The following is a 12,311-nucleotide window of genomic DNA, read 5'->3' as shown; positions in this document are numbered from 1 at the left end:
TCCATGTAACGATCTGCAGCTGCACTTGCGTGGGTTCTGCATTCCCCATAAATAATATTTTTCTCAAACATGCTCAGAAATGTTTACATTACATTAAAAAAAAGAACACTGAAAGTTTGTCATTTATGGACCATGCGACTTCTTCCCGAAGCCCTGCAAAGTAAGTATGAAAATCCATTACTGTCCACTTCTCTAAACTTTTAAATCTACCTACTAATAATGAATTATGTAAACAGGCGAAAAACTCATACGGCTGTATGAGTTTTTCGCCTGCTGCAACTGCCCAGTGTTCATAATTGCGAGAATTAAAAATATCTACCTGTACCTCTTACTTAAAAAAAAAGAAAATGGCGGTAACATTTAAAGGTTTTTGTATTATTTTCTTTTTTCGTCTTTTTTGTATTTTGGTTGCGAAAATGAGTGCCAGTGAGAAGAGTGATAACGAAAATACAGTAATAGATACACATTCCAACACATCATCAGAAGTTCAGCAGACTACTATTAATGTGCCTGGGAAAACAATAACATTTTCTTTTAGTAGTTGTCCTATCTCAAATCAAATATGAAATTTAATATTACTTTTAATATTAATTGATAGTTTTTTACTTTTTCTATTATACATCTTCCTCTCTTTAGTCTTTTATTATTTCCTCTATTAAAATTCTATATATGCCTTGGCGGGAACGGGAATTGCTTGACTTCTAATTAATAACTCGTCCAGCAATGTCTTACTTCCCGGTCTCTGCAATAATGTACTATTGCATATTCTTGTGGTGTATACTGGTATGTGGCATTTTTATTTAAAGATCTAAAAACCACGTTGAGTCCAGAAACAAGTCAATTAAGTCCTCGGAAATATCACCAACAAACGAAGTCCAAATCAGCAAGCAAAACGATAGCCCAGTAAAATAGCGAGGTCATAGTTTTAACACTGATTGAAAGCAAATCACAATGGTTCGGAAAATACAATATGTGAGAGAAATCGAGTGATGCACTAAATCTAGTCTTTCTTGTCCACTCTCTCTGCTTCTCGGCCAACAACAATCATGCAGGTAGCAAATAACTGTCACACGTGGTACATTAGTTAAAAGTTAACAAGTGAAAAAATATTTTTACTTGATTTTTGCATTATTTTGCTGTAAGTGGATTTTAAATTTATGTCTTATTATTGTTTTTTATTACACCTCAATGGTGAAGTACAAAGACTTCCAATGACAACATGGTGTTTTCTTAAAATTAACTCCTCTGATATAATAATGAATTATATAATCTAGAAATCTACTTTAAACACGTATTATTTTAGAACAGTTGGCCACTCAAGGTATTGTATTTGGCACAGAAAAATAAATTAAAACATTATTAAGGAGACAAAGCAATAGTTAGTCGTGTTAGTTGGTCAGGGAAACAATGATCAAAGACACTTTAGCAGAATTTTAGGATCAAAGGATTTTTAATTTGAAAAAGATCTAATACAAATACTACCTATTTTGACTAAAAACATTTATAAATCTTTTCAACTGCCTCTGTGGCCGAACGGTTACCATGGCGAACTGCCACGCAGAGGTCCTAGGCTCGATTCCCGGGCCGGGAAAAATATTTGTATGGCCTACATTTATTTCTCTCGTGAGATAGGAGTAATTTGCGGTCGTCTATCTGTGTGTCCATGGCACCCGCGACACAGGGTTTCCCCAATGCGGGGCTATGAGTGTGAGCGTTATTATTATTATTATTATTGTCTTTTCTACCATTTAGTTGCAAATATCTTAATGATTAAAAGTAAAAGCTAATTTTTCAGGACATTGAACCTTATTAGCCTTTTTCTGTTTTAGTCAAATTACGTTCAGCGTTTACCGAACTGGATGGTGGTACTAACTTAAAACGCGTTTTAAGTGATATTGGTTATTCTTTCCCTGGTCTCTTCATATATATTATATTTGTTGTATATTTTTTTTGAATTGTCGTAAGCTAATTGTCATTACCGGACATCCTGTATAATAAAAATAATCATATCATTCGCAATAAGATCCATTCAGTTCATTAAATTTTCAAATCGTGTTTTGTCAATTCCACGCATTACGACATTATTGTATAGTCTAGATAAGTAAGTACCTACACATAATATATTACTGAGACATCGATTACGTTATAAAAATGTGGAGCGTGGAACAATCTTAATCCGTCGTAATTCGATAGATCCCAAGGAACATCGGATAGGGGTCAATTATCCATTTATCCTTTTAACAGAATTGATAAAACGTAACTAACTCGGGTGGTTTTAATTGATCGAATGCGTGTGCCTAGTTAAAAACGTATTTTAACAGTCTGGTCAGCTTAAATGTTTATCAAGAAGTTAAAGTAGATAATTTAGGGGTTTTATTTCCGTATCAGAAAATTGGTAAACAAGGACTATAGGCTCGTAAATAAATAAGAATTTTATTACTTTTGCTTTAAGATAGAATAAGTGTGAGACGTCCAACTCACCAGATGGAAAGTGACGATGAGGTCGACGATAAAGTATGCATACCTAAATGATGCCTATTCACTCTCGCCTTGAAGGCCCATGTTGCAACGTTCAGGGAATATGTATGTCTGCAGGCAGGGAATTCCACTCCATAGCCGTTCGCCATATAAATGTGGAAGCGTAACGCTTCGTGCGAATCCTTAGCATATCCACAACATAGGGGTGGAACCCCAGCCTACTTCTAGTCCCCCGATGATGGAAAGTTGGAAAGGCGGAATCAAATTAGATAAAAATGTCTAATCTATTACAGACTTCTTCTTTTCATATAAAGCTCTTCAAATTTGACTATAAGTATAATTGAATTGACCTACAATGACATGAATTTAATATATTATTATTATTTTTTTTTTTATATTTTTACTTCTGCATGACATGACAATAGCTTACAACTACTTGTAACATTTGTAATTAATAACTCTAGCTACATTACTAGATTTATAAAGTTTGTAAAAAAAGAAAGATTTGTAACGTAATAAAATTTGCATGCCAGTTTTGTAAAATATGAAAACTGTTACAATATCCCACCTTTCGTAAAACATATTTTATGCAAATAAATATCAATCAATCAATCAATCAGACATCGTCGGCATGCGTACGGACGCGATCGGCAGTTCGCAGGAAGGCGATTAGTTGCCGATTTGTTGCGAGCTGCCTTCGTTCGAACATTGGTACGTAAATTACTACTGTCAAAGTTTTAATAAAATTAGAACTTTAACTGTTTTGTGCATGTCTACTGACTTTATTTGTAATCTAATGACTTAATTCAATCACTATAAGTATAATTTTGCATGCCAGATGTGGTAAAATATGAGCTCTATTTCACTATTTGTTCACCATATTTTATGCACATAAATTTTCATTTCATTTAAAAAAAAAAATCGTGCAAATCCAACACACACTCTTCGTGATATGTCGTGTAGAGTACCGGCACGCAGGCAAGTTTACGGCGGTGTTCAAGGCTTATTTTATATATTTGTATATTTATATAAATAAGGTTTTTTTATATATTTGTACAATTATACAAATAAGATTATTTTGTATATTTGTACCGAAAACACTGTTTTTTAGTTTAACCAAAGTATTAAAGTCAATAAAATCTTTAACCGTGACGAGACTTCTGCAGATTGTAACAAAAAGGTACATGTAAAAGTGTTCCGTTATGTTTTGAAAAAATCAGTCGTCGTCATCGATGATCGAAAATGTATTTTTTTTATTTCGTATATATATTATGTGAAACAGTTTCTTCGGATCTAAATTGCGTATAAATGTTTTTGTTTCAAACAAACCAACGTTTCCGATGGCTTCGGGCTTTTTATGCTGCCATGGTCGTGGCTGACTGAGGTGGTAAAGCCACCAGCCAATTGATGTCAAAGCAAACCATCATATTCTGAGGTATAGTTATAAAAGTTAGTAATTTAAAAAGATAATTATTATTTTCTAAATTACAATACACAAAGAACGTTTCAATTTACGCTACGTGCGATTTGTAAAACTTTACTTTAACAAAATAATTTTCCCTTTTTTACTAAATTAAATTTTATTAAATTAATATTAAAAGGTATTTAGAAATAAAATTAGGTATGTTAATTAGTAGTACTGCAGTTTTGTGTTTCTTGTTTATTCGTACAACGCGTAAAGCTAAGTAAGTAGGTATGCTTAAGTTTATTATTTTACAACATTCACGTCCCGCCCACCAACACATCGTGGCTTGCCAGTCTAATTATTTTGTAATATATTACTAAGTATGTGTATTCATTCTTCTAACAAAAGCAACCTTTGATCGTATATTAGTTACCGAAGACGTTGGTAAGTATTCTATAAGGCAAAATATGTAATTAAATGTCAATTAGCGATTGCAAAACACTTTTAGGGTGTTTGTATTAAGAGCGTTGAGACATTGGTTGTGTTAGATTAAATAGTCAATAAAAATTACCCAGTTAGGCCAAGGAGTTACATAGATCAGATAAAAGTGGTGAATACAGGGTCATGCAAGGCTACTTCCTTGTACTACCCAAAAGAGAATGTAACATCAGTAATATGTACTTGGAGGGCACTGCACAAACAAAAGAGCATCGCGCTTGAAATAACAATAATTATGAATAACCGAAAAGACAATAAAGATTAATATAAAGATTTCCACCCCTTTGTTGCGAATATACTAAGGTTCGCGAGAAGGGTTACGTTTCCATAGTTACGTAGCAAGTTGAATTCCCTGCATGTAAAATTTGTTTCCTGAACGCTATTAACTTTTTTTTCAAAGCTTGAATAGTTATTCATCTCATTGGCACTTTCCATCCAGTGAGATGGAGTTATTAAGAAATCAAATGCGCACACATTTAAAAAAAAATAGACACAGAGTGAAAGACAATCTAAAGTTACTTGACTGGGAAGTACTGGCTATCAAAAATAGCAGGCTATAAATATTCCATGATTTCCAATATAAATAATAAAGATGTATGAAAAACTTGTTGTTTCGTTTCCTTGTGAATGTAAGATCGGGAATAGCGTAAGATATTTTATAATGGTAACACCCAACTAACCTTTTATGTCTTTCTGGATGAATCACGTTCCCATTCCTAGCTTTACTAGGTTAAGAAAATATACAGACGTCTTCCCAAGATGTATTCTGAAATACTTACGCAACAAAACATGTTAATTCACAATGATTTGCACAGGAAATTGCTGCAACTTGAGTGGTTAATTGTGCAATCGAGTTGTAGTTTGCATAATCTATAGCCATAATAATATGTAAAACAAATCGCCCACACCTTCCTTATGTGTAGGGGAACGAAAAAAATGTATTCATTGATATCTTTACATATAGGATGTATGTAAATCACACTAATATAACTCTGCTGGCCCCGCAATCCCAAGTGAATCTTGGCTTCCGAAATCAAAATACGGACTTTCTTGCGATTTCGTGCTAATCCAGACCATTTGAACACATTCAGCTTCTTCAGGTCTTTGGCGACTCAATCCTTTCATTCATATTATGGCTGCTAACATATTGACAACAAGTTTGCAGTTAATGCGTGAAGTAGTAATCAATTTCACGCACCCGAGACCTCGACTGCATGAAGTTGATAACGATTTCACGCATTAAGTGCATGCAAACGAAACCGACTTCATGTAGTCGAGATCGATTGCAGGCAGTTAATGCGCGAAGTCGTTATCAATTTCATGCAGCCGAAACCTCGGCTGTATGAAGTTGATTACGACTTCACGCATTAACTGCAAAAATGCAGTCAATCTGTTAGCAACCTATCTCGGATGGCTCGCTGGGTGATGAATATTTTGCGAACGATAAAACTTGGACGGATCGTTGCTCAATAGTTCGTAACTCGGTTTAGCATATAGTAACTTTGGACATGCACGAAGTAGATGATAATTAATTTGCGAAACCACTTATTTTTCGTTTCTGTGATTATATTGTGAGTGGTGGTAGCTTTGTGGTAATATGGTAGGGCATGAACCCATGACGTATTTCTAAAGACCTCTTATACGGGACGGTTTGTCTTCAATATTCATCTTTTCAGACTGATCGAAACGTCGAATCAGTAACGTATTTCTATCGAGTTCTTAAGTTTTCGCGATTGTTACACATAGGAAATGAAACTATTTTTCCAGATTTAGATTTAAATTTCACCCTATTTTTTCACTATAGTTACAATAGTTATTAATTAAATACCTTATTTTTAATTTTACAAAGAAAACATTCCAATTTACGCTACATTAAGTTTTACAAATTATTTTAATGAATGAATTTTTATTAAGTTTAATTTTATTATTAATTAATAATAGAAATTAGATTATGTTTTAATTTATTCTAATTTCTAAAACAGGGTGGTTTGCGTTAATATTAGACATAACTGGTTAAAGACTGTACCACCTCAGTCAACCGTGACCATGGGACCTGTAAAGGGCCCGAAATGTCGGTTTGTTTGAAAAAACAAATATAGGCGATTTAAAACCGGAAAAATAGTTTTATTTCCTACACGTATTTCTATTTCCTTAACGATTGGACGCCCAGGAAGTAGCAACAGATCGATATGATTATCGTGACGATCGATCGATACGAGGAATTGTCTGTATATGGGGTCCTTAAGTTACATACATTTGTGACTGTTTAGTAGCTAATGCTGGTTGAAAAACATCGTGATTGAAACTTGCACGTCGAACAAGATTTTACAACCTTTGGAAAACATGTGAAGTCCCCAACCTACATTAGACTCTTCATCAAGGAGGGATTAAGCCATAGCCCGTACTAGTGGCTGCAACAACAATAATGAGACCTAATTACAGTTAACGACGACGATTTTAGATAAACTTATTTTTTAATAAATATATATAAACCCATTGAGATTACAATTATATGGACGTCGGGTCCGGGCTAAAAAGTGTCCGAACTTATAGGGCGTTAAAATCGTATACAGAGCGTCATTCACGCTTTAGTCTTCGTTTGTTTCTTCTGACAGCGAAGCAAGCAAAATTAGACAGTACTGCGATGACATTCCAATTTAAATTCAACGTTTTAGCTTTTTCATATTCCTTTACATGTCACTACGTTTAAATAAGTTGACTTGGGACATTTTTTTCGTGGTTTTTGTATTAGACCCGTCTCCATTTATTTGTAAGTCAATGTATAAAAATAAACCAGTAGTCTTTCGATACACGTCGCGAGCACCTTACGCCGATTGGCAGTTTCACCACGATGACAAGCATTATAGCGTATGCCATTGCTACGATAAGAAGAATCGCAAGTGGGTTGTCGGTGGCGAAACTCTCATATATCAATCTTCCTATCCTTCATTCTGAAACGCAGGATTGCTGCTTCGTGATAGAATTAGGGTTCCGCATCCAGAACTAAACAGAACTAGATATAATAATACCTAAGTTGCTATTGGAACTTATGTATGTTTGCCCCTATAATCCAAATCCACTGATTTCGATAAATCAGTCGTTTAATGGATTTGTCCTAACATAGGAACTATTATAATTACGCTTGCACTCAAAAGTGCGTGCACGGATTCGAATCCAAGGCTGCCACCGTTTTTATACAGCCTGTATATTAATTTGACAACTACGTAGGTACACTGCGTTGGCGTAGGTAGCTATAATGTTATGTTTATTAGTTTTTATAAGGATTCTTATGTGATTAACAGTGGCAAAACAGTCATTGATGAATTGAGAATTTTTGAAGAGGTTTCTCATAACAACTTCTACCACAAAAGAGGCGCTTGTACATCTACCGCTACGTGCGACACCTACGCCTACATAATATAAATAAAAGACTCGAATTTCAAAGAAGGAAAAACCCCACCACCTGGTTTCATCGTACCCCAAGAGCAACTACCAGGTTGCGATCTGTGGTGACCCGTGTGGATGCCTTAAATTGACTTCGCACTCAAGTAGGACGCTGCAGAGACACGATGTGTAAATGGGGTTTCAGGGATGCTAATCTAACCCAATGTGACTGCAGTGCCCCAACACAGTCCATGCAGCACTTACTGTTGTGCCCCTTATGCCCTAATACCAGTACAAGGAAAATCTTTACGCGGCCACGGACAGCACAGTCAAGGTAGCAACGTATTATTCAGGGCCAATATAGTCCTAAAATAAAAAAAGTATTGACACGCTAAGAAGAAAAGACTTAAGTGTTTGATTTTTTAAATTTCACTATGTTTTATATAAAATAGCTCCATTAGTTTCTTATAATTATTAATACAAAGCTCGAACGTAAAGAAAATTTCTTTGACCCGACGGGATTTGAACTTGCGGCAGCTATGACCTTGAAAGTCGAAAAAACCCAACACAGAGATCTATAACAGAGACATAGAAGATTTTCGTTGTTCTGCTAAGGGAGTCACCAAATTTATTAACGCGGAATCATCTTCATGCGAACGGGTTTAACCACACTTGTCGCATTAAGCCGATTCACCGTTGAGGCGGTCGTTCGCGCGCCGCCACCGCGCTGGTTGTTTCTAAACCAGTGCTTCGACCATGAGATTAAGTAGGAATAGAGCTCCTTGTGAAAGAGTTCCAGGGAACTACTGCCACGTTAACTATTTCTATCGCCAAGTAGTAATTTGAGCATTACTGCATTCAGGTTTAGAAGGGTAGGGACTAGTGAAATTACAGGCACATGGGACTTAGCAACTTATGTCTCAGGGTGATGGGCGCAGTGGCAGCGTCACTCAGATCTTTGAAGCTCTGAGTGACACTGCAACTGTTATGGATAGGCGTGTCTCTTACTACCATTGGTACGTCTTGTTCTTCTTTCGCTTGATAAAAACAATTAGGTTACAGGGACAGTTCGCGGTAACGACCGCGTAAAATATTTTTATACAAAATGTTCTTTCCTCTTGTGACTGCTAGGGGCGCTGTATAATTTGCCATACAAAATTGAGAAGCAATTTTCGCGGTCGCTAATGATAAGTTACAGGAAACTCGTGTTAGAGGCACTGGATCAGTTGTCGTCGGCATGCGTATGGAAGCAGATTCGTTGCCGTTGCTCCTACGTTTTTGGACATAAAGTTTTTTTTGACCGGCTTAATGCGATTCTGCGTTTATAAATGTGGTGACTCCCTTATTGTAGCTCAATTGGCAAAGCGATACTACGGTACAGTGTGGGCGCAGGTCCAAATCATGTCGGGTCGAAAGAATTTTTCTTTATATTCGATCAAAAATCTTTCTTTATGATTTTTAAAACTTTAAAACGTAATGAATATTGTCAATAATATAGTACGTACAATTGTTTTATGTAGTTTTATACACAACAGAAAATAATTGGCATTTTTTTAACATTATATTTAAAGCACGCTTCGTCCCAGCTTCAGAACTAGTTTTAAGTAAGCAAGCAATTCCCGAAATAATAGATATAATATTGTCGGGTATAGTGCAAATACGCGTAAGGAGTAATTGGCAAATTTCACGGGAGAGGGATAACGTTAACGTTATTAGGTACTTTATTATTTGAATGGCTACGACTTTCTATTTTGCACAGTAAGCATTAATTTATGTTGTCTACGGATTGATAACAATAGATTCCCGTAAATCACGCTAATTTGGAGACCCATAATCAAATGCTAGTTACGCGTATTGCGCTATCCCCGACGATATAATTATTTACAGGCTAAGCCAAGCAAAATTTTTATAACGGCAAATTTAAACCCAGCTGCAAATGTCTAGGTATTAATAATAGCAAAGAATTTTGCCACATTTATCTCTGCTGTGGTGTACCGTACTTTAGTTAAGCTTGTTGACCTAAATATACGCAAACGGGGCATTCATTATCCTGCATTGCAGTCAGCCTAGCCGTCTGCCGTGTAATGCAGGATTATGAATGTAGTTGCAGCGTGCAAGCCATCCTGCAGTCCTGCAATGCGTCCTGCGAGACTCCATATGCAGGATAGTGTGTAAGCAGTCTCTTGAACGCGTGGCGGACTGCAATGCAGGTAGTGAATGGGCCGTTTAAATGATGTAAAGGGCAAGGGCCCATGGCGAAAGACGTTTTTTTATTATTGGTATCCCAAGTGACGTAAGTTTACGTACAAGTCCGTGCCACTCAGAGCTTTAAATCGCAAAGGGCACAGACGCTGTCACCCAGAAACAAATTGACAAGTCCCATGTGCCTGTAATTACACCACTGACCTTGAAGGGTATTTAAAACTGGAACGTAGTAATATTTACGTTAACGACATACAATTTTTTAACTGTCGCTGTGGCCGAACGGTTACCATGTTGGATTGCCACGCAGAGGTCCCGGGTTCGATTCTGAGGGAGAAATATTTGTATGGCCTACATTTATTTCTCTCGTGAGTTTGGGTGTAATTTGTGGTTGTCCATGTGTGTGTCCATGGCACCTGCAATACAGGGCTTCCCTAGTGCGGGTCTATGAGTGTGTGCGTGTTATTATTATTATTATTATATATATTTTATATTATTGATGGTCTGTGACATGCCCAGATACCGGTATGTTTCAGTCTCGCAGAGTACCCGCAGGTGATTGGTGCCAACTCGGAATGCATGACACGTCCCCTCTCGATATGGACCACCGCGCACTTATCGATCCCAAGCTCCATCCTAACCGAACTACTGAAATCGTTGGTGATTGTCAGTAGCTCCGTCAATCTGTCAGCTGTAGGGCCGTATAACTTGAGATCATCCATGTAGAGAAGGTGAGGCATTCGCGGCCCACCTCTCCGAAACTACCTCCGAAAGCCTGTGCCCGACCTCGCTAGTAGAGTACTCAGAGGGTTCAGGGCCAGGCCACAGTGGACTTAGACAATCGCCCTGGAAAATATCTCGCCTTATTTCTATTCGGTCATCCGCATCCGTCATCCGCTGACAGTCCAGACTCAGGATCGTTCTCCAACACCCCATGCATTGCCCGAGGAAGTGTCGAACTACACTATCAATTTTATATAGTTCGAGGACCTTCGAGAGCCATGAGTGGGGCACCGAATCGAACGATTTCCTACAGCTATCCAGGCAGCGGAGAAATTCCGATGGTTACGTCTGACAAGTTGGCCAACGACCGCGTCGATGAGGAGTAGCTCCTTACTACCGCGGCTACCGTCCCTACATCCGTTTTGAGCTTCAGACATCACACTGTTATCAACAATGTGCTGACTTATCTTGGAGCTCAAAACAGATGTTAGTCTTGTATATTGTACAAAGACAAGTTATGGGGCGATAATGTGATGGATCCACGGTAGCAGCGCTCTTTGGAGCTAAATGAGTGACCCCCAGTAATTAAGAAGTTTGGGAGCGTCCCACTCTCAAGGGTACTTTGGAACTGACGACCGAGAGTAGCGTGGCAGCACCAGAACCCCTTCAACCAATATCCGTAGTCCGGGCCCGGACTTTTCCAGTTCGGAGCCTTACGGACCGCTATCGCTATATTCTCTTCCGATATGCTGATGGGATCCATAGGCGGAATGGTTGCACATGCTCCCTCGACCGCTTCGAACCATGGACCCTCTTCGTGATCGACGGGCTGCGACCAAAGCCTTCGCCAAAAGGATTCTGCTTTGTCCGGATGCTCACCCGTCAAGACCACATCAGGACGCTCCAGTGTCCTATAAAACTTCTTTTGCTCACTCATGAAGAGACGATTCTGCCGATACCTCTTCACCCTTTCGGAATATCGCCGAATCCGCTTGCCCCAAGCAGCTATCTTCTGCTTCAGATCATCGATGCGCCCTGTCAGTTTTCGTGCAAACTCCGGTGAGTCTACAAAAATGTTCTCAATGAATGCTTCTCGGACAAAGCGCACCACTCTCGGCCTTGTGATGCCTGATTTGAAGCTAGCCTGGCCCATGCTATACGACCCTCAATTCGCACCATCCAGGCTGGCTTAGTACTAGTCCTAGGAGTACTGCCAAACTCGTGGTTACTGCCGGATCTTGTTGGCGGCATCCTGACGCCGACAAATTGACACACAGTCATTGCGGCAGCGAAAAGAATTGAGTCTGTCTCCCAAAGGTCTGCGCTTTCCTCTAATAATGAGGGCAGCATGTTGTTAATGGCCCCAACGGCATCTTATATTATTATTATTTTTATTACTTTTTTTTGTTAAGCGCTTGTTTATTCCATTGCAATTTTCTTTTTTGTGTTTCTTTCAGACACAATTGTTTTTCTTCTTCACGTTTATTTTACATTTCAATACATTTTATCTAAAATACATTTTTCTTTCAATTAAATCTAGATCCTGCAGTACAACGCGGATCCTCACACATTTTTACGTTACTGCGTTCCGGTTTTGAAGGGCAAGATTTGTGGTTAAATT

The sequence above is a fragment of the Hyposmocoma kahamanoa genome, unplaced genomic scaffold, assembly GCF_003589595.1.
Source record: "Hyposmocoma kahamanoa isolate Upper Pololo Valley unplaced genomic scaffold, ASM358959v1 161, whole genome shotgun sequence".
NCBI lineage: Eukaryota > Metazoa > Arthropoda > Insecta > Lepidoptera > Cosmopterigidae > Hyposmocoma > Hyposmocoma kahamanoa.
Note: the sequence above shows the minus strand (reverse complement) of the source record.